The 23,515-nt window shown below is 39.7% G+C and overlaps 1 protein-coding gene across 1 annotated transcript in view; it reads right to left on the bottom strand.

Annotated features, from left to right (window-relative positions):
• rims4 (regulating synaptic membrane exocytosis 4) overlaps nt 1–23,515 on the bottom strand; it is a 55,739-nt gene that overhangs the window by 21,979 nt on the left and 10,245 nt on the right. The gene's annotated exons all lie outside the window — the stretch shown is intronic.

Here is a 23,515-nt window from a genome sequence, read left to right on the forward strand (position 1 = left end):
GTCCCAAATTAAGCTGCTTCATACATAAACGCACAGTATTAGGAGTCTGTAAGAGAAAATACAACACTAAAGATTTTTTTGCTGCATCTCCACTGTTCATTTGTAGCCATTTATGGTTTTATCCTGCTGTGACTTCATCTGTATCAGTGGAAGAAGAGATGAGAAATAATTTTAACAAGGGCAAGGACGAAAGGATTCAATCCTTTTTAGATCAGGGAAGTATATCTTGTTGCAAAGTAAACCACAAATCAATGTGTGGCTGAGATTATTGGCCCTGCCGCTGGCCTCAAGTTGCTGGGTGTGACTGTGTGAAGCATTGATAGACAAATTTCTAGAGAAAAAACTTCAAAAGCACTCAGTTTTAGTCTGACATTATTGTAACATCTTTATTGTTGCCAATAAAGGTGAGGGAACTCCCATAACAGAGGAAGTTTAAAAGGTTTTGTCAAAAAAAACTGAGTGAAGACAAAAAAAAGAGATGAGATTAAAATGGATGATCTAGACAACAAACAAATCTCAAGAAAGATTTAAGGAGTTTAGTCAATACACAGAGTGAAGCACAGAGTCAGGAAGTTAGTTCTGCAATTATTAAAGAGTGACCTAGAATGGAGCTATTTCCATCATGTTCTTGTGGGACGGCACTTTGGCAGATTTGGGTTACAGCTTCAGCCCTCCGATGTTTCAGTATTATCAGTTATCCTCAGTGTTAGACCACAGAGGCGGTGGCGTACATTACCAGAGTAAAGTCAAGTACAGACAGACAAATAACTGAGATTTAGTTTGTAAAGAAAATCATAAAGAATAACTACCTATTTATTGCTGTTAGTTTACAGAAAAACACTTTTTTTTTAAATTCTGTCAGTTTCTGTGTTTTTATCTGTTCCAAATTCAATGTTCTTCTTCTGTTTGCCCAAGTGAATGAGGGATGCTGTCTTTCATGCCATGAAACTGGGACCCTGTTGGCTCTTCACTCTTTAGTTGCTGTGGGTGAACAAATAAGTCATTGACTAAGTCCTTTAATTTCAACTGCTGTAACTGTTAAACAGAGATTTTCTCTGATCTTAACTATGAGATTTATTCTTCCATTATTGATTAGATGTCAGCAGTACTCAAAAAGCCCAGATGGTTTGAGACAACAGTGACCTAAACTGTCTAAAGCCATACTTTTTTTTAAACTGATGTAACAGAACTTCAGGGTTTAACAAGATTTGAGGCTGACTAGTTTGTAACCATCCATCCATCCATCCATCCATCCATCCATCCATCATCTTCCGCCTATCTGAGGGGCAACAGCTTCTGGAGCGTGCCGTCTTTTGTAAAGTCAGTTGTTCATATATTTACATTTGAAAAGATATTCTTTATTTCCACTATTATACATACAAAAAGATAAATAAAGTGCAAAGTGTACCAGAGACAAATTCCTTGTTTGTCTGTACAAACTTGGCAATAAAGCTGATTCTGATACTATGATGGTATTTAGCAGGACCAGCCTGCAAGCAGGAATGTACGAGCTGCACGGTGAGTTGAAGTTTTTAATAAATTACACAACTGAACTGGTAAACTTACACGAGCAGCACTCGTTTTAATGCAGACGAAGCCCCAGTGCATCTGTCCATCTCCTCTTCCATCCTACCATCAACCATAAACAAGAGATACTTAAACTCCTTCGCTTAAGACAGAGACTGACCCCCAACCCAGAGGGGACAGTCTACACAGAATTGAGAGGTTGACAAAAAGGCCTCAGACTTAGAGGAGCTTACTCTCATTCCCACCACTTCACGCTCAGCAGGGAACTGTGCCAGTGCAGTGCACGCTGGAGGTCATGGTCTGAAGAAGCCAAAAGAACCACATCATCCCCGAAAAGCAAAAATTTGATCCTGAGGTTTGTCACCCAAACAAACTAAAACGATTGAGCCATTAAAAAGCATAAAAACATCAGACAGCACCATGTCCAAAAAACTTTCAGCTGAATGCAGTTTTATAAACACAAAGGACAAACTACTTACAGCCCTATGCATGAATATACGACACTTAAGGGTGCCCTAACATACCCACTGGTTTAAATTGGGCTAGTGTGATATCTCCAGACTCCACATATTGGACCTCATTCAAACCTAACTGAAACTGTTCTATGAATGTTTGATTTTTGGAGTGCATGACTAGTATTTGTCCTGTTCACAGATTCTCCCACCTGAGCTCCGGATTCTCTGAAACTGCTCCAGAATGATCACAGCCCACTTAACTTCTTTTCTGTTTAAGACTATCTTTGCCTGGCTTGTGAGTTGAGGCCATGTTTGGCAGTTCTGCCATATTCCTTGTATTTTGCTTTACAATCTAACCCTGATTTGAACCTCTCCACAACTTTATTCTTGACCTGTCAAGATGATGTTTGTTCACTAATGTTCTCTAACAAGCCCCTGAGGCCTTTACAGAACTGCTGTATTCATGCTGAGATTAAAAGACACTTGGACTTTGTTTACTATTGGGTGACTTTTTTAGGCAGATGGCTGCACTGGATTTTGTTCTGAAGTGTCAGTTTTAAGAGGGCTGAATGCAGGCCACACTTTCCATGTTTATTCAGATGTAAAAAATCAATTTTTTATTATTTTGTGCTACTTTTTGTTCGTCTATGACTTTAAATCCAAACAATGCCAGTGCAGCATTTACTTGTGACAGCTCATTGTTACCAGAATTATTTACATGCACTTCCCTGCATGTATGTTAAATCAACAGTTTCAGGAAATATTTGCAGTTAGTTATACTAAAGGGTTAAATGCATTTAAACCCGAAGGGTAAAACTATTAAAGACAACAAGAAAAGGTTCTGTGCTCTATTTTTCAAAACACAAAAACGTACTCCACACATCTACAAAATGGTAATGAAAGAAACATGAGATAATTTTGAAATAACATTTGTCTTCTTATACTTTTCATCAAGGCTTTCATAGCATTATTACTTTGCACTGCATAAACAAGGTCCAGTAAGGCAAACAGAACAATGCTGAAAATATTCTAGATATTCTGAACTGGTTGTATCAGAAGAAAGCAGATGCAGCTGAGTACTTGACTTTGGTTCTGGTGAAGGAAGAGAGTTGATTGTTAGGTGCAGACAGTGTCTTCTAAAGTCATAAAATAATAATTCAAAAGAGCCAACATTGAATCTGCCAATCCATTTCTTCTGGCAACAACAGAACAAAAACCTTCATTAAACTGATTAATCCACAGCTTGCCTTACAGTTACAAACATAACTCTGAGCACCCAAACTTTGTAGCCCTTAAGTAAGAACTAAACAGTCAACCGAACCACTCTGGCAGGAAGCTAAAATGGTCCCACCAGCTTGACCTGCTGAGCTGGGGAGTTCCTAAATAAACATTTAGGCATTATCCGTCCACTGGAATTAAAAAAGCATGGCCTCCATTCTTCTTATCAACTGTAATCCTAATACAGGTCCTCAAAATATTAGCATATTGTGATAAAGTTCCTTATTTTCCATAATGTCATGATGAAAATTTAACATTCATATATTTTAGATTCATTGCACACTAACGGAAATATTTCAGGTCTTTTATTGTCTTAATATGGATGATTTTGGCATACAGCTCATGAAAACCCAAAATTCCTATCTCATAAAATTAGCATATTTCATCCGACCAATAAAAGAAAAGTGTTTTTAATGCAAAAAACGTCAACCTTCAAATAATCATGTACAGTTATGCACTCAATACTTGGTCGGGAATCCTTTTGCAGAAATGACTGCTTCAATGCGGCGTGGCATGGAGGCAATCAGCCTGTGGCACTGCTGAGGTCTTATGGAGGCCCAGGATGCTTCGATAGCGGCCTTTAGCTCATCCAGAGTGTTGGGTCTTGAGTCTCTCAATGTTCTCTTCACAATATCCCACAGATTCTCTATGGGGTTCAGGTCAGGAGAGTTGGCAAGCCAATTGAGCACAGTGATACCATGGTCAGTAAACCATTTACCAGTGGTTTTGGCACTGTGAGCAGGTGCCAGGTCATGCTGAAAATTGAAATCTTCATCTCCATAAAGCTTTTCAGCAGATGGAAGCATGAAGTGCTCCAAAATCTCCTGATAGCTAGCTGCATTGACCCTGCCCTTGATAAAACACAGTGGACCAACACCAGCAGCTGACACGGCACCCCAGACCATCACTGACTGTGGGTACTTGACACTGGACTTCTGGCATTTTGGCATTTCCTTCTCCCCAGTCTTCCTCCAGACTCTGGCATCTTGATTTCCGAATGACATGACAATTTGCTTTCATCCGAAAAAAGTACTTTGGACCACTGAGCAACAGTCCAGTGCTGCTTCTCTGTAGCCCAGGTCTGGGGAATGCGGCACCTGTAGCCCATTTCCTGCACACGCCTGTGCACGGTGGCTCTGGATGTTTCTACTCCAGACTCAGTTCACTGCTTCCGCAGGTCCCCCAAGGTCTAGAATCGGCCCTTCTCCACAATCTTCCTCAGGGTCCGGTCACCTCTTCTCGTTGTGCAGCGTTTTCTGCCACACTTTTTCCTTCCCACAGACTTCCCACTGAGGTGGCTTGATACAGCACTCTGGGAACAGCCTATTCGTTCAGAAATGTATTTCTGTGTCTTACCCTCTTGCTTGAGGGTGTCAATAGTGGCCTTCTGGACAGCAGTCAGGTCGGCAGTCTTACCCATGATTGGGGTTTTGAGTGATGAACCAGGCTGGGAGTTTTAAAGGCCTCAGGAATTTTTTGCAGGTGTTTAGAGTTAACTCGTTGATTCAGATGATTAGGTTCATAGCTCGTTTAGAGACCCTTTTAATGATATGCTAATTTTGTGAGATAGGAATTTTGGGTTTTCATGAGCTGTATGCCAAAATCATCCGTATTAAGACAATAAAAGACCTGAAATATTTCAGTTAGTGTGCAATGAATCTAAAATATATGAATGTGAAATTTTCATCATGACATTATGGAAAATAATGAACTTTATCACAATATGCTAATTTTTTGAGAAGGACCTGTATATAATGTTCTGTTTCTGTTGATAGGGTCTACATGTTTCTAAGTCTTCTATATACTGATTTACTCAGGGGTTTCCTGCTGTGTTATTTTCACGCCAGTGGTTGATTTTCAGTGTTCTACATATGAGTGTTTGTTGTGGGGACAGTAATCTTACGAAATGCTCAGCATCACATGGGGGACAAAAGACCTAAATTAAAGGTAAGAGCCTGGGTGGATTTTCAGTTACACTGCATTAAATTACATCTAGACAACCATCTGTCACCTTTTGTCATCCGATTTTTATTAAAGCGAAGCAGAGTTGCCTAACTCTAATTGCAGGTTGATAGCAGCTTCTGACCAACTCGTTCAGGATACTGATGGGACATTACATCTGTTCACCTTAATCCAAATCAGATTCCTTTAGCAGAACCAGAATGAAAGGCAATCTTACCAGGCAATCAAAATAAATGATTAATGCTCAAAGGACTGAAAGATTTCTTATTTGCAACATTTCTGGGTTGATCGTGTTTGTCTAAATTAGGCCTGCAAAGCTTTGAAGCTTTAATGGCGATGTCTGCCTGCTTGCATCTCTGTGCATATTTGTTGCAGGGTTTCAGTCAGTCAATAAATGTGTTAATAAATTTAATTCAAGAAGTCACAAATAATGAATCCAATACCACACTCATGTCTCACCCAAGATGGAAACCAAGAATCATAAACTATGAAAGTAAGACTTTTTCCTTCTTGTTGGATTTTGAACAAATCGTGAATTATTAAATCTGTTCTGATTATGGTCACGATGGACTGGAAGGGATGTACAGCATTTTTCTTTTCTTCTATTTCTTCAGTATAACATAGAGATAAATTATATCATAGCAAACAGAAACAATGGCATGTTACAAAGAAGGAAACAACTTCAAACTTACATTGCCTTTGTCCTTTTTACTTGGAATCTGCCTTTAAACAACAGTGTATTATTATCACTGTTACCATACTGTAAAGTGGTTTAGTTGATGTTTTTATTTTATGTTGAACAATTACCCTGAAACAGAAATGTTTGCGGGCCTAAGGAAAACAGATGTTGGCCAGTCAACATCTGCTTGGAAAGCCAAGCCATGACACTTTCTGCCAGCTGTTGTAGTTTGTCTCCAGATGTCAGGGTCTTAAATCTGGTGCAGTCTCATTATAACATAGTTTTTTCTGTCCACTTTGTTGCTCAAATTCTTCCAATCAGGTCAACATCTCGGGTTGTCCAAACTCCCAGCATCTGGTAAAGAATAAAAAGCAGTTGAGCTTCTGTTTCCCTGTATGAGGCTGTGATTTCATAATTTGTTGTGTAATTCCCATCTAATGTAATTTTAGATTTAACTACGGCTTTTTAAAAGGTGAACACAATTTTCTCTAATTTTCCAAATGTCACATGTATTTGCATATCAGCAAGAACATCTCCACTAGTCTGATCTTCTCTTTGTGCCTATTCTGAAGAAAAGAAATTGAAACCCACTCCAATCTAAAATAGCCACCTGCGTTTGCTATGAATGTAGTTCACAGCATCCGATGTGGAGCACCCACTGTGATGTAGCACAAAATATGTCTGAAGGTGATGCACAAAAGTTGTGATGTAGAAAGCAAAGAGCTGGGACTCATTCGTTTGTCTCCCAGCAGAGACAGTAATAAAAGCAGAACAGATACCAAAATAACTGCTCTCCATTCATTCGACTTATCTAGCCAACTCACTGACTGACAAGAGGACTGCGAGACAAGGTATGACCTATCTCGTCTCGCAAGGTAGGTTGTTCCTTGTGGCCTAAATTACTTGATAGACAGACACTTGTACAGAATTAGTTTTAGCTATAATTTCTTCAGTGGTGCTTTTTTAAATAAAACTTTAATATAAAAAGGTCTATGATAGTACACTGTCTTTTTTTTGGTTTTCAGCCATATTGTAATTATCCATCCATAATACACAAGAAATTCATCATGCGGGAAAATAGAAGTACTCAGATTAATTTACTGCAGCTCACGCTGACTGTGACAAGAGCAGGCTGATACTGACATCAGTACATAATTCCTAAAGTCCAGAGATAATTATTGTCAATTGCAGACTTGTTGAAAACACACAAACACAGTAATTAGGCAAAATTAGAAAAGTGTTACTGAAACCATAAATGTTTAAGTCTAAACATGGAGCACGCCAAATTGTGTTAGAAATTAGCAGTTAAAGAGTGAGACCCATTTCCATTGAGTGATTATCTCAATTATTTGCTCACATGCAACATTTTTTATAATATAAAACATAATATATAACAGGTCTGTGATATGAAAACAGATGTCTGTTACAATGGGGTTTGGACAGAACAGCAAACCTGTGCAGTTTTCACCTCAACTTTAGGCTCATGCATTGGTACATCCTGCTAGTGTTTATTTATTCAACATGTAACTGGAAATGCAGAAGAAGCTGCTTACTCCCATCCACTACTTTATCCACTATCTATTGAGCAGGACATACTGAGTCAATAAGTGAACATTGTCAACAATCAGATTTGGGAATAATATCACTCCAGCTCAACTGTGTTTCCATTGCAAATAGGAAAACCATCAGGATTTGCACTGTGCTCAGCGACCAGTCAAACTGAAGTTAGTGATACAAGGAATTGCAATAGATTTCTCTGCATTTTATGCACAAAATAAACCTTTTTTAGAAATAGATTTTGTACAGCACACCTGATTTAAATAGCTACTATCAGCCAGAATTAACAAACTTGTACAACTACCTTCCCAAAGTTTCATATGTGCAGAAGCCATAGTAGATGTTGTAACTGGTGGGAAATTTCAAGCTTTAGGGAAAAAAAAAAAGTGGTGTTTTTCAACTTGAAAGTTGAAAAGCTGTGTTTCTGAATACAAATGAAACTGCTCTCATTTTCCAAAGTTTTTTTCTTCCCACTCATTTTTCATTTTTACATTGATGGCTCACAGTTTCTTAAGCTTTAAATCAACTCGACTCTATCATCAAAGCAATGCTGCAGATCCTCCAAAACAATAATGTCAATTTATTGTTACACATCTAAATTTTCTTATCCCACTATCTAAAGTAATGGTAGGATATTTATTTACTGGCACAGAGTCATTGTACTGTTTTAACCAGGAATTGTGCCTTGTTGGGCTTCTGTTTTGGACTATAACTTATTCCTTCACTTTGCCTTGTCTCCTGAGTTCTAACATTTCAACACTGACAATCTCTCCATGTCCTGTCAAGTCTGAAATAAAGGTTTAAGACTTCAAGGAGACTTCAACAGGGACTTTCTTTTCTCGGGAAAGCTATACTGCAAAGATATTTGTAGATGTTACAATAATGTGACTTTGAAGGAGCTTTTGCAGCAGATTCAGGTAAAGTCAGCTAAAAAAAGGACAGGCAAGATTTTTTATAGAGGAAGATCAGATGTAGGTAAAGTGGCTTTGGCACTGTGTTTTTGTAGCAACCAGAAGGCGTGGAAAAACTGCTGGGATACATTTCATCAAACTACACAGATAGTAAGAGCATGGGAAAACGAGTGTCATTTAGTGCAGGTTTGAATCTCTGCATTTTAAAACTGTGAAATTCAACATTGCTGTTGGGGGAGAATGGACTGTGTTATTGCTCTTAACAGATTGTTGAGGCATTGTGGTTTGCCGTATCTGATTTTGCCCCAAATTCTTTTTTATTCTACTACTACTTGTCACAAGTCAAGTTTTTGGGCAACAGACAAGACTGTAATTCAATAAGATGGAACCCTTTAATTTGCCCAATCTGCTTTTTGTGGTGTCTAGACTTCTTTGGGAATTGACATTTGCTTCAATCAATTCATGACTCATCTTGGTCATATGAAGTAGTACCATCATCCACCTAGGACAGATTGATAGATCATAGATGCTCTTTTTGTTTGAAGTTTTTTGTTTGGTCGAGATACCTTTGGCAATTTTCTTTAAACTGTCTACCCCACACTTGAGGCCACCTTTACCTCAGAAAAATTACTGACAACTTGACAGGAATCCTTTCTTTACTTTTATGCCCCAATTGGTATAAAGGTTGATTAAGAAAATATTTGTAAATCTCCTTCTGTGGGCCACATTAAGAAAAAAACACAGCATATATATATTTTAGCTTGGCCTAATTTATCACCCTGTGCTTAGGAAGAAGACACAGACATCTAAAACTGCCTCTGGAAAGATTTGTTTGAGCTCAATTTACTTAAAAAGACCTCCTGCTTATATCACACTGCCTCAATCTGTTAGTTTATATTATGAGAAAAGAATCACCCCATTCTTTGAACCAGACTTACATATGTTTTAATTTTTGCTGTTTTGCAGAAACGCTGCAAGAAGACGTGAACAGAAGCAGCATTGAATGATTCCATAACAGTGAATGTATCCTTTAAATGTGATATGAAACAAAATAGTTATGCTGCATAATGCAGCAAGTACATTTTCTCTTTCATTCATTCATTACAGAAAGAGAAAATTTGGCAGAAGTGGTTTGTCTGAGAGAGAGAATCCTGTGAGGTGCTCAAATAGTTGCACTAAAAAAGAGAAATTACTTTCCTGGTTAAAGCTCTACAGATGATGATGACTAAGACTGGAGATGAATAGGAAGTTTCCTGTTAAAACCTCTTGGCAGCAGAAACGGTGGACAAAGCAGAACTTTACAGGCTGGAAGACCGACCTAGAGTTAATTACCTTATTAGTAGGTAAGCATTTTTTGTGTCTTTTTAAAAATTAATAGCATTTCTGAGTGCTGTGAATTATTCTCACTACAGCTGCACAATGTATCACAAATTTATCGTTACCACAATGTGACTCTATCCAATATAGATATTGAAAATATTTGCCTGGATTGCAATAAGTATTATTTGAGTGCCATACGTTCAGGTTCCCATGCCTGTAATATATTTGGTTACACTTGTGGTTTCATGCAGCAAAAAAGGTTGTTTCGATGCTAAAACAGCAGATGTCCTACAGAACTACCTTTTTCCATAAGAACTTGCTGTTGAGATCAAAATAATGTGATTTATTTTAATAAGTAGCAGAACAGACTATCATTATTTGGGGTCTAGGTTTGCCAAGAACCCAAAGCAGAAAGATATGAATGCCTTTATATTATTTGTTTTTTTTTAATGCAAGTCATCACAGTAGCAACAGTCACCCCTATTATTGCATATCGCATGTTTTCCTAATATCGTGCAGCCTTAACACTTACACACTGGAGGCTGCACAAAGACAGGGTGGTTGTGGTGGGCTGGGTTGTTGGGGGGTGGGGGCAAGATGTGGGACCAGCTTAACTCTGCTCTGTTCTGGCTTTTTGACTAAAGACTGGCCCCCCCTCAGCCAATCTTGGGCCATCCCAGCTCTAGGCCCAGGACAGCAGACCTGTTTGTCCCTCCCTGACGGCGGCCCTGCTGGTTCCCACCTCATTGACGCTGCGACAGGCACCAATGGTCTTCAAGCTCCTGAAAGCTGCATCTGCAATGAATTCTACCTGCTCAACCCTCTTTGGAACATAAGTGAAATTCTCACTCAGGTGTGAGTTGAAAATCCCCAGAACAAGGCCCTCCCCTAGACAGTTCCCCCTCCCACTCCGCTGGGTTTACCAGGTCTGTCTGCCAGTCTCAGCTGCCACCAAATCTAACTTACCACCAAATGGTGATCAACTGACAGCTCTGTGAACCTTTTCACTTATGTCCAAGACATAGCACTGCATGTCTAATAATTCTTCTGCAGTGATACATTTTTCCAAGTGTATCACTACTGCAGATATGAGAAAATGTCTTAAGACAAAAGACGCTAATGCAGCATAAAGGTTGGCTAAACAGAAGGTAAAAAATATAAATATATTACTGGGGGGTGTAGCCATGGCAGTGTCGCAGACCTCTGCCTCATTCTCTCAAGGCCTGTTTGGGATAATGTAATAAGGACAATCCCTCTGCATTATTCACCTGGTTATGCAACATTTATGACCAGCACATAAAATAATATGAGAACAGAAGCTTTGAATTGCTTTGATTTAAACTATATTCTGAGAAGAGGCAAACAGATACGATAGGCAAACGACTGGTTATGTGTTGACAGAAAGACAACGGAAAGGCAGAGGCAAACAGGAAGAGAAGGAGGGACCCAAAGAAGAAAAATAAATCTGTCAAGAGGGCAATATACAAAAGAGATGGAGCCCAATTTAAAACATACAAGGAAGAGTCTGAGTGACAGGAGCAAGAGAAAAAAAGGAGATGAAGATAGAAAGAGATCAAATAAAGGGTTGACAGCATCGATAAGCACAATAATGAAAGAGCGATGACATGTTTCTGCTCTTCTGAACATCAAGCGCTCTGTTGCTGGGACAATTTAATAAACTGATTATCTATTCTTTATATTCTATCTGAACCAAAATTCCTCTTCCTTGAGAGTGAACCATTGCAGCATATAGTTTCTGCTGGTTCTTTGTTTAACAGTTTTAAGTTGATGCCTTTAAACAATGTAATGAAGCGGAAAAAATTATTTGAAATGCACCTCAGATTTATAATTCAAAGCTGTAAATACTCCTCAGGAATGTTCCTAAACCCCAAAAGCAAATGAAATCAAAATGGGGGACAGGATGTGAAAGTAAGTTTTGGTGGCAGCAATAATTACTGTTTTACTATTTTTGCTACATGGACAGTAGGTCACTTTAACTGATGGACCAACTGTGTTAGTGACTCCAGTAAAATTAGTGTAGCATAACTTCAGGAACATAAAATCTTCAAAAAGCAATTATGTTTCCACTAACTCACACATACATAGTCCACACAACACTAGGCAATTAGGAGTTATAAAGGAGCTATTTTACATAGATGCTTAAAAACTACCTATAATGACAGCAACTACAGAATCTATGAGTTGCACAATTTTTGGTATAATTTATCTATGTTCTTCATTGCTATTTTGGACAAAAATAGTAGATATTTACAGTGTGCCGTGCTGGAGGATAAGCCTCAATGCTTATCCTCCATGTATGCTCAAAGGAATACATGGCTGCTATTATTAAAATTGTTGGAAATTTGTACAGTACAAACAAGTTAAACACTGAATATCTACAACTAGTTGGTAGCCTTCACTGCAGCAAATTATGTAAAAAAGCCTGCTTGTCCTATGACCACTGCCATAGTAAGAATAAAGGTGTTGCTCTAGCAACATCTAATTAGGAATCTGCTCTTTATCCTCCAAAATAAAATAGAAACCCACCCTGCTGACCTTTTTCATTTAAACCCAGGTGCTCTGCTGGTGCAAGTTGTAGTCTGGTGATATCATGAAACTTTTTAAACACACCAATTATGTTAAAAACAGGTAGTACAAGGTGCTTTGTGAATTGCTGCATAGCCATAACCTCAAGCAAGATTTATTGAGCCAATCTACAAACAAGCACTAAAGCTTTATAGTCTCTGTGGCATGTGGTTGTTGCATTGTAGTTGTCAGATGTTATGAAATTTTATATTTATTTTCAAACAGCATGTGATCAACAGTTGCATCCATTATTGATGGCCCCATTAGGCAACAAGAGGTACTGCACATCTCCTGCACATCTGAAAGCCACACGATAAACATGGGTTGGACAATGAAACTGAAACCTGGTTTTAGACCACAATAATTTATTAGTATGGTGTAGGGCCTCCTTATGCAGCCAATACAGCGTCAATTCATCTTGGGAATGACATATACAAGTCCTGGACAGTGGTCAGAGGGATTTAAGCCATTCTTCTTGCAGGACAGTGGCCAGGTCACTATGTGATACTGGTGGAGGAAAACGTTTCCTGACTCACTCCTCCAAAACACCCCAAAGTGGCTCAATAATATTTAGATCTGGTGACTGTGCAGGCCATGGGAGATGTTCAACTTCACTTTCATGTTCATCAAACCAATCTTTCACCAGTCTTGCTGTGTGTATTGGTGCATTGTCATCCTGATACACGGCACCACCTTCAGGATACAATGTTTGAACCATTGGATGCACATGGTCCTCAAGAATGGTTCGGTAGTCCTTGGCAGTGACGCGCCCTGCTTCACTCTGAGCATGCAACAGTCTGGGTGGTACGCTTCTTTGGGGCTTCTCCACACCGTAACTCTCCCAGATGTGGGGAAAACAGTAAAGGTGGATTCATCAGAGAACAATACACATTTCACATTGTCAACAGCCCAAGATTTGCGCTCCTTGCACCATTGAAACCGATGTTTGGCATTGGCATGAGTGACCAAAGGTTTGGCTATAGTAGCCCGGCCGTGTATATTGACCCTGTGGAGCTCCCGACGGACAGTTCTGGTGGAAACAGGAGAGTTGAGGTGCACATTTAATTCTGCCGTGATTTGGGTATCCGTGGTTTTATGTTTTTTGGATGCAATCCGGGTTAGCACCCGAACATCCCTTTCAGACAGCTTCCTCTTGCGTCCACAGTTAATCCTGTTGGATGTGGTTCGTCCTTCTTGGTGGTATGCTGACATTACCCTGGATACCGTGGCTCTTGATACATCACAAAGACTTGCTGTCTTGGTCACAGATGCGCCAGCAAGACGTGCACCAACAATTTGTCCTCTTTTGAACTCTGGTATGTCACCCATAATGTTGTGTGCATTTCAATATTTTGAGCAAAACTGTGCTCTTACCCTGCTAATTGAACCTTCACACTCTGCTCTTACTGGTGCAATGTGCAATCAATGAAGACTGGCTACCAGGCTGGTCCAATTTAGCCATGAAACCTCCCACACTAAAATTACAGGTGTTTCAGTTTCATTGTCCAACCCCTGTATATAAAACATTTGTTTAACAACTTCAGGTATTCCAAGCAGGATTAAATATCATCACCAAGGAGACACTAACAAAAGTTAACTAAGGAAGTTGAAAGGCTTTTGTTATTAGGCTTTGTTTAAGCAAATACAATGTGGTTGTTGGCATAAAACCTCTGTCAATATACAATTATGTTTATTGTCATAGTGTGGGCTAAAGTAAATTATAGGTAGGCAATCAATTATGATTTAAATACTGTGATGAAGCAATCCACATTTTGCTAGGGGCTACACCATATAGTGTGAACAGTCTGAATGTTTTAAAGACCAAGCTGTGCAGAAAATTGAGGGCTCTGTCAAGAGCAACAGCAAAATTAGTGTGTGTATCTTTAAGCTACGTAATGATAGCACATTTTATGCTCTTGAACGCTCTTCAAACACTCATAAGCTCTGAGAGGAACAGAAAACATCTTGCTAAATAACCACTGGTGGAGGCTCCATTTAGCCATAAAATACTGCTTGAGGGGGAAAGTGTTTCTTTTACAGCTCAGCCATCCGTTCAGCCAGCAAAGCGTCATGCCTCTCACTTTAGGGAACTGTTCGCATCATAGTTGTGTCATTTGGGAGTGTGTATTTCCATCGGAAGGGCTAATGAACATTTTTTTCAATAAAATTCACATAAATCGATGCAAGAGAAAATGAAATTAGTATCAGTTACCAACCTTATACTGAATAAGAGAAATGAGAAAGCATTATGGTGAGACCTAAATACGGTGAGACATCAGACTTGTCATAAAGCATGGCAGGTGTAATGTCAGCAAATTACAGCAGTATCAGATTCAATTAATTTCAGTAATTAGGCTTGATAATACCATGAGATAATCTTCCGTTACTTCCAGAAAGTGGATCTAATTAACAACCTGAGAAAAGGAGGTTCGTGGGTGTTTTTGTGACCGCTTTAAATGCAAAATTTCACTCTATTTAAATTCAGTTTATTTAGATAGTGCCAGTTCATAACACACATCATCTCCAGGCAACAAGTAAATTTAGCAAAATAATAAAGATTTTATATGTCAGTGTTCAAATCAAATGTCCTTACCTTGTTTATGGCATCGACAGTTCAGCTCTGGTTTTCAAACATGATGCAAGTATTATATGAAAGCTAACATATCACTTTATAGTTATCGCTATAGTGATAACTTCAGTACACTGCGTTTGTTTTTACCACAGTATCACAAATAATCTAGATCCATACCGTTCCCTCAGGAATTAACTTTGCCTGTACCTCTTACCCAGGTTGAATTAAATAATAATAATCAAGTCAAGTTTTTTACTTCCAGAAAAGCTTTACAAAGATGCATTGAATTAGAGTAAAGTGAGTGAGAAAGCCTGCGATGCACTGGTGAACTGTCCAGGGTGTACCCCGCCTCTTGCCCGTAGACTTGAAATAGGCACCAGCTCCACCATGGACTCAGAGTGAAAGAAGAGAGCCAGAGAAGGCTGCGGGCAGTGAGACCCAAAGCACTGTGGATGAGTACAGGAGCGAGAGGGAAGCCATGCCATATCAAACAGAAGGATACAAACTAGAGGATGTATGAGAGTAAGCTAACGCTACTTAATGCCAGCTTGCTATAGTGGTCATATACACAATAAGCCCAGCCTACAAAGATTTAACAGTTGAAGATATTAATTATTGAAATATGCTTTGACGGGTGATGCCGCGCTGTACCTAGTCAGTGACCGACAATCTTCTGACACTGTGTTTTCAGTGAACCTCAGGAACAGTTGGAACCATAACCATGTAGGTGTTAATAGTAACAGTTCCACATAACCGTTGCTAATGAAAAGGCACAAAAAGCCGCTCTGAGTCGTTAGTAGTGGAAAACAGGCATTAGGGCTTGCTACTCTGGTCACGTGAACGAAGGTGTGAATTGCCCTGAAACTTATTTGGAAGGAGTTTCAGTGCTGTGTTGTATGTGGGAGAAAGGTAAAACCTCAGTCTCCCTCCTCGTTTAAGGAGGGGGACAGTCTTTGTCTGAGGGTGTTGCCGGGTTTGAAGGTCATAGGGATGTTATGTTTGGAGAAAATCCTTCTAAATGTCTCTGATACTCTGGCCACATATGGAATAACTGTGGTTTTGCATCTGTTTTTCTTCTCTTCAATGCTGTTTTTCCTTCTGACTTGGCTTGTTGATTTAAAGAAAGGCTAGTCTGGGTATCCACATGCTTAGAGGGCTTTCTTCACAGTTTTCCTTCCTGATATTTGGCTTCAGCTCTGGAGCGGATTGGTTCTGCCTGGTGCTGTAGAGTTCGGATATATGAGAACTTGTGTTCCAGAGTGTGGCGTGAGTCAAAGATGGTAGATATTGGTCCGTGTGTTGTTTGAAGAAAAACCTCTGTGTTAAGGCTTCCATCTTCATTGATGTACACCCCAAAGTCCAAAAAAGGAAGCATGTTGTCTTTAGCATCCACTCTTCTGAATTTGATGTGGTTATCCACTGAGTTGATGTGTAAGCTGAGCGAAGGTTGTGCAAGTGGAAATGAAATCCATGTGCCTGAAGAAATTGTCTCTGTCCTTAAAGTAGGTGATGCCTCCGAGGTGGGAGTGCAGATGAAAAGTGAGGTAACATCAAATGATACAACGGTCTCCCCTGGTGTCAGATTCAGTATTTTTCTGACAAAGTCCATGTTGACTTGCTCAGTGTTGGTCAAAGTAATAAAATTCCAGTTATTCCTGGGTTGGAACATCACAAAATGTGGAATGGTGCCGGAGAAAGGTGAAGAGTCAGTTCACAGTAGAAATGGGTGAGGGAAGAAGAAAAGGAAAGAGTCATGGAAGATGGTTCCATAGGAGAGCAGAAAGAGCTTGAGACAATGGAAAACTCAAGGTAATCAAGTGTTAAAGACTTCAAAGGAAAATAGACAAATTCTGAGAAAAGACCAATTACAGAAAAATAAGAGAAAATAATAAATGGCAAAGAAAATAGAAAAATGATTTTAATAATTTTGTTTCAATCTTGACTAATATTTCTATTTCACCCCAAAAGGACAATTTAGATCAATGCACTGTCTACGCAGGCAGAAGAAGAGCATTTAACCTATCATCAGAGACAAAAGGATGTGGATGTTAATGCTTGTCGGATCAGAATATTCAAATTTTCTCCTGGAGACTTCCTGTCATTACCGCACAAAGCATGGCTGTTAACCAGCCGTGCCACAAAGTGAATCATTTTGTAATGGTATTTTTAAAAGAGGCATTGTCTCCAGTTAAAGCCTGTGTCAATTTTACTTCCGGCTCTGGCTGTCAGTACTGCATGACAGGCTGGTTAGATGTGCATCATTCTGGCCTCCATTTTACTTTCACTGCTGTTTCTTTATTCTTTATGTTTAATCACTTCTCAATCTCTTTCTGTAATCTAATCTACATCTAGTAAAAACATCCACAAGTAGGACTAATGAGGTTAAGCAGGGGATAAGGTGGTAATCAATTTATCTAACTACAGGTCCTTCTCAAAATATTAGCATATTGTGATAAAGTTCATTATTTTCCATAATGTAATGATGAAAATTTAACATTCATATATTTTAGATTCATTGCACACTAACTGAAATATTTCAGGTCTTTTATTGTCTTAATACGGATGATTTTGGCATACAGCTCATGAAAACCCAAAATTCCTATCTCACAAAATTAGCATATCATTAAAAGGGTCTCTAAACGAGCTATGAACCTAATCATCTGAATCAACGAGTTAACTCTAAACACCTGCAAAAGATTCCTGAGGCCTTTAAAACTCCCAGCCTGGTTCATCACTCAAAACCCCAATCATGGGTAAGACTGCCAACCTGACTGCTGTCCAGAAGGCCACTATTGACACCCTCAAGCTAGAGGGTAAGACACAGAAAGAAATTTCTGAACGAATAGGCTGTTCCTAGAGTGCTGTATCAAGGCACCTTAGTGGGAAGTCTCTGGGAAGGAAAAAGTGTGGCAGAAAACGCTGCACAACGAGAAGAGGTGACCGGACCGTGAGGAAGATTGTGGAGTAGGGCCGATTCCAGACCTTGGGGGACCTGCGGAAGCAGTGGACTGAGTCTGGAGTAGAAACATCCAGAGCCACCGTGCACAGGCTTGTGCAGGAAATGGGCTACAGGTGCCGCATTCCCCAGGTCAAGCCACTTTTGAACCAGAAACAGCGGCAGAAGCGCCTGACCTGGGCTAAAGAGAAGCAGCACTGGACTGTTGCTCAGTGGTCCAAAGTACTTTTTTCGGATGAAAGCAAATTCTGCATGTCATTCGGAAATCAAGGTGCCAGAGTCTGGAGGAAGACTGGGGAGAAGGAAATGCCAAAATGCCAGAAGTCCAGTGTCAAGTACCCACAGTCAGTGATGGTCTGGGGTGCCGTGTCAGCTGCTGGTGTTGGTCCACTGTGTTTTATCAAGGGCAGGGTCAATGCAGCTAGCTATCAGGAGATTTTGGAGCACTTCATGCTTCCATCTGCTGAAAAGCTTTATGGAGATGAAGATTTCATTTTTCAGCACGACCTGGCACCTGCTCACAGTGCCAAAACCACTGGTAAATGGTTTACTGACAATGGTATCACTGTGCTCAATTGGCATGCCAACTCTCCTGACCTGAACCCCATAGAGAATCTGTGGGATATTGTGAAGAAAACGTTGAGAGACTCAAGACCCAACACTCTGGATGAGCTAAAGGCCGCTATCGAAGCATCCTGGGCCTCCATAAGACCTCAGCAGTGACACAGGCTGATTGCCTCCATGCCACGCCGCATTGAAGCAGTCATTTCTGCAAAAGGATTCCCGACCAAGTATTGAGTGCATAACTGTACATGATTATTTGAAGGTTGACGTTTTTTGTATTAAAAACACTTTTCTTTTATTGGTCGGATGAAATATGCTAATTTTGTGAGATAGGAATTTTGGGTTTTCATGAGCTGTATGCCAAAATCATCCGTATTAAGACAATAAAAGACCTCAAATATTTCAGTTAGTGTGCAATGAATCTAAAATATATGAATGTTAAATTTTCATCATGACATTATGGAAAATAATGAACTTTATCACAATATGCTAATATTTTGAGAAGGACCTGTATTCAGCATCAGTGTGAGCCCTTCCTGCTCCACCGTATGCAGGTGTGTATTAACACAATGCCAAAAAGAAAGGACATCAGCAGTAACCTCAGACAGCCAACTACCCAAAAATCTGGGAAGGATTATAACAGGGGTCCCCAACCAAAATAGCAGGAGGTCTACTACCTCCATCATCCAACACTTTTGGCTCTGAACATTTTAAATGAACTGACGAAAATATTTTCTTTCTTCTTTATTTAACATTTAATTAACACTAGTTTTTGTTTTTAACTACTGATCAATTATTCATATGCCAATGAAATCATCTGTTGAACAGAAAAGTGCAACCCAATTAAGGACCAATATTAAACGCACTTTGAATGGCACAGTCAAGCTGGGTCAGTACATCTTGGTGGAACAGTTCTGCTCTCCTTGTTGTGCTTGTGGCAGACAGGGTAATTTGCTTAATCTTAAGTTTTTGTCCTTCTTCTCCATCTAAAAGTGTTTGTGCCACAGCTTCCATGCACTTTTTGATCATGTCCCAGTCAGTGAAAGGTTTTTTGTGTTTTTCTAAAATCCACGGTTCTCACAGTGAACACTCGTATGCTCGTTGTTGTGCTGTAAGAGACTGTGTTACCAGTCGTGTAGTTCGCTCATACTGTCCCCTCAGTTCATTTATTCTCCTTGTCCTACCGTCAGACCCATAGCTTTGGTTGAAGGTCTCACACCTCACACCCTACAGACATTAAAAGGAAAGCGTATGCTACTGTACATTCATCTTTAAATGTGCGATTTTCATAGTCCACTTTATGTATTTTTGACAAAGCCATCTTCTTTTACTCACTCATCTGTGCACCACCAAGTCATTGTACTGTCAGCAAGCATGAGCTCCCATGCTAGTAACTTAGCAGCTATTAACAGTAATGTTAATAGCAGCACAGTGCACACAATGCATTGAAGCCCCGCCACCAGCCGTCAGTGGGTCAGTGGAAACCCAACTGATACCGTACCGAGTAGAGCAAAACTGAGTGGAGCGGAGCCGCGTTGCCTAAAACGAGCCAAAGGAAAAGGTGCATTTGCAACCCACGTTCAAGGATCCCACATAGCGTCTTCTTTGTCGTTTTCTGGTGGTTAGCATACAACAATGTGGTGCATTACCACCACCAGCTGGCTTGGAGTGTGGACCAGAATGTCACCGACTCAGATAGTTGCCCATCGCGCCTGTTCAAAGTTCGGATGCGGCAGCTGGCAGTAATAAAATGTCTATATCTAAATAGTAAATGAGAAAATAGTATCAGAAAATGCTTTGCAGTCTGGACAAAATGCTCTCTAGATCCGGATTTGGACCGGAGTCGGGGGTTTGGGGACCCCTGGATTGGATGTCATTTCCAAGACATTTGAAGTATGAATTAGCTTTCTCAATGTAGAATGACATAAGTGGAAAATAAGCCAGTTGCTATGTTTTCATAAATATCTGCAATTCTCAGAAAACCTACAAAAAACTGAACTGGTGTTTGTTTGAAAGGGGATTCTGGGAATTAATCTCTCTAAAAGCAACATGGCAGCATGATTTATGCGTGCGAAGCTGCATCTGAATGAAGTTGAAATCTTTGGCTGGAGAGTTTTACAACAAAAATAACATATCAGCATAAACATTTCATGAAGACTATTAAGTATGGTGGCAGGAGGCTGATAACTTGGGCTTGTTTAGCAGCCAAAGGACAACTTGTGTTTATTTTGAAAGACTTGTGTTGAAGTCATCCATTTTCGTCGCACAGTTAAACATGCGCAGCTCAACAGACATCGCAGCTCTGACGTCACTGGGATTATAAACACGCCGAGGGGAAAAGTTTTGTGGCCATTTCCCGCGTGTCTCACGGGACGACGCAACGGAGGCACATCTCTGGAGAGACAAAAGCTCGCAGGCGAACCTTTGCTCCATAAGGCCATTCCCGGAAGAGCTTGAAAGCTGGAAATCTGTCTGATACAAGAAGGTCAGAAGATTCATAAACTGATTCAGAATCAGAATCAGCTTTATTGCCATGTTCGTACATACAAACAAGGAATTTGACTCCGGTACACTTTGCTCTTTGGTTTTGTTTTTGTATTACAGAATATACATATTTACAATGTACAATATACACATATATAATAAAATGGTGCATTTGCAACATCTGTATGCTGTTGTTTTGTACTCTATGGCCTCTGTGGCGGCTGGTTTTAGTGAACAGTGCTCTGTAGCGGCGACCTGAAGGTAAAGCTCTGAACAGTTTGTGTGCAGGGTGTGTGGGGTCTGCAAAGATTTTAGCAGCTCTTTTCCTGACCATAGACCTGTATAAGTCCTGGATGGAGGGAAGGTCAGCCCTGATTATTCTCTCTGCAGTCCTGATTATTCGTTGCAGTCTGGACCTGTCCTGTTTTGTGGATGAGCCAAACCACACTGAGATGGATGAAGACAGGACAGACTGAATGATGGCAGTGTAGAAGATGACCAGCAGCTCCTGTGGAAGGTTGAACTTCTTGAGTTGCCTCAGGAAGTACAGTCTCTGCTGGGCCTTCTTTCGAACTGTGTCTATGTGTGAAAACCATCTCAGGTCCTCAGAGATGGTGGTTCCTAAGAACCTGAAGTGGTCCACGGCCGATATAGTGCTGTTGAGGATGGTGAGGGGGGTGTATGGGGGTGGTGTTCTCCGAAAGTCCAGCACCATTTCCACAGTCTTGAGTGGGTTCAGTTCAAGGTAGTTCTGACCGCACCAGTGTACCAGCCGATCCACCTGCTGTCTGTATGCAGACTCATCACCGTCCTGGATCAGTCCAATGACAGTGGTGTCATCTACAAACTTAAGGAGTTTCATGGACAAATCCGATGAGGTGAGTGAAGACCACGCCGACAGGTGAAAACCCACAGAGGTTTTATTTCCAAGGAGATGAGTTTCCTCCTTGTTGATTCAGTCGACTAAAGGTTCTTCATATTTTCCATTCCTGGACGGATGAGACGTTTACCTTTTTTTTTTTCTTGAGGTGGTCACGGATGCGTGATCCCCCCACCATTTTTCTTGAGACCTGACCCATCATCAACCAGAGAAGAGAAGAAATCAACGTCAAAGTAATTTCGTTCTTTTCATATTAAACCGGATAGGTGCCTTTAGAGGTCTGGGCAGGATAAGGCACAGTGAAAGTGATTTAGAATCACCAGTACTTAATCTAAGGTATTAACTTGTTGCATGCAATACTGATTGAAGTGTTTTATGCTGAGTGGTGTTTTGATGTGCTGCACAAGCGCTGTTGAATCGTGCGTGTTCATATTTTGTCCGGCTGATCCCAAATCAGCCAGGAGTTAGAGGTTGGACTTTTAAAAGTGTTTCATTCAAAGCAACTGAGGTCTGGGCCTCGGCTGACCAATCCATTGTTCCAGTTTTTATTACTAGAGTATTTCCACTGAGTTCCCGCCTCAGAGTTTTATGACTCTTTGTTCGAGATTTGGGGCGATCAGCTGGTTGTGGCTAAAGGGCGTTTTAACAGCTGATCGCTGCAATTGAGACATCAGCACCAGGAGGACTTCTCTTTCCATTTCACCCAAATTGCACATTTTGTCCATAAAACTGCTGGTTTTATCTTCATAGACACTAAATACGCATATATTTTTCTTTTATTATTATTGTTAGGTAGTCATTTTTATCCCCTTTGTGTAGAACAGTGTTTGTTAGTTAAATGAAGGTTTTTGGACCAGAATAATGGTATATCAGAATTATTTGACTTCAATAAATCTTCATATATATACTTAAGAGAAGCGTTTGTGTTTATTTAGTGCGAGAGAGATTTATCTGTCAAAACAAGGTTGAAGTTCCCCCCACCTTTGGTGAAGCGGTTGAATAAACACTGACATTTTGTGGTTTTGGTTAATAATTTATCAATTATTATTGATGAATAGCTAATTGTAATTATTAAAGAGCTTTGAGTCCATAATCACAACACCAGAGGACCTCTCTGATTTCTATTTGTAAGTGATGATTTTTGGTTAAGAAATTAATTTTTTTCAAATTATTATTTTAAATTATAATTCTTAATAAATATTAATTAATCAATAATCATAATTCTTACTCTTGCATTTTACTGCAAAGATAAAAATTAGCAGCTACTCAAGTCCCTTTTAAAACCAATAAGCTAAACATCAAATTATTTGCTGAGAAATCTGATTTGATGCTTTGTGAAATATTGTTTAATCAAAATATTTTTTTTGTTAAGATATGAAGTAGTCTTACATTCGGGCCGGATTTTGATCACAGCTCACAGGAAATGGGCTTAATGCGGAGGATAGAAAAAAACTTGACTGTTGGATCAAAGATCAGTATCCTCTGGTTATATTTCACAAACATAAGTAATCTGGTAAAGATAACAGAAGGTTTGCTTTTCACCACAATCAATGCAATGTCAGAAATGTCATCTAAAGAAGGACACAAATCTGCAAAGGAATTAGAATAAGAAGCACAGGCATTAAAATCAGGAAAGATTTAAATATTTGTTTTTCAAATGTTAAAGTGGAACTGGAATAAAAATAGTTACATTTCACCTATGCAATTTGCCCTTCCCTGCCCATATTAAAAATATATAACATCATTGAATAATCCTTGACCTCACTCAGACTCAGTTTATGCAT

The sequence above is a fragment of the Girardinichthys multiradiatus genome, chromosome 20 (genome assembly GCF_021462225.1).
Source record: "Girardinichthys multiradiatus isolate DD_20200921_A chromosome 20, DD_fGirMul_XY1, whole genome shotgun sequence".
In the NCBI taxonomy this organism is placed as follows: domain Eukaryota; kingdom Metazoa; phylum Chordata; class Actinopteri; order Cyprinodontiformes; family Goodeidae; genus Girardinichthys; species Girardinichthys multiradiatus.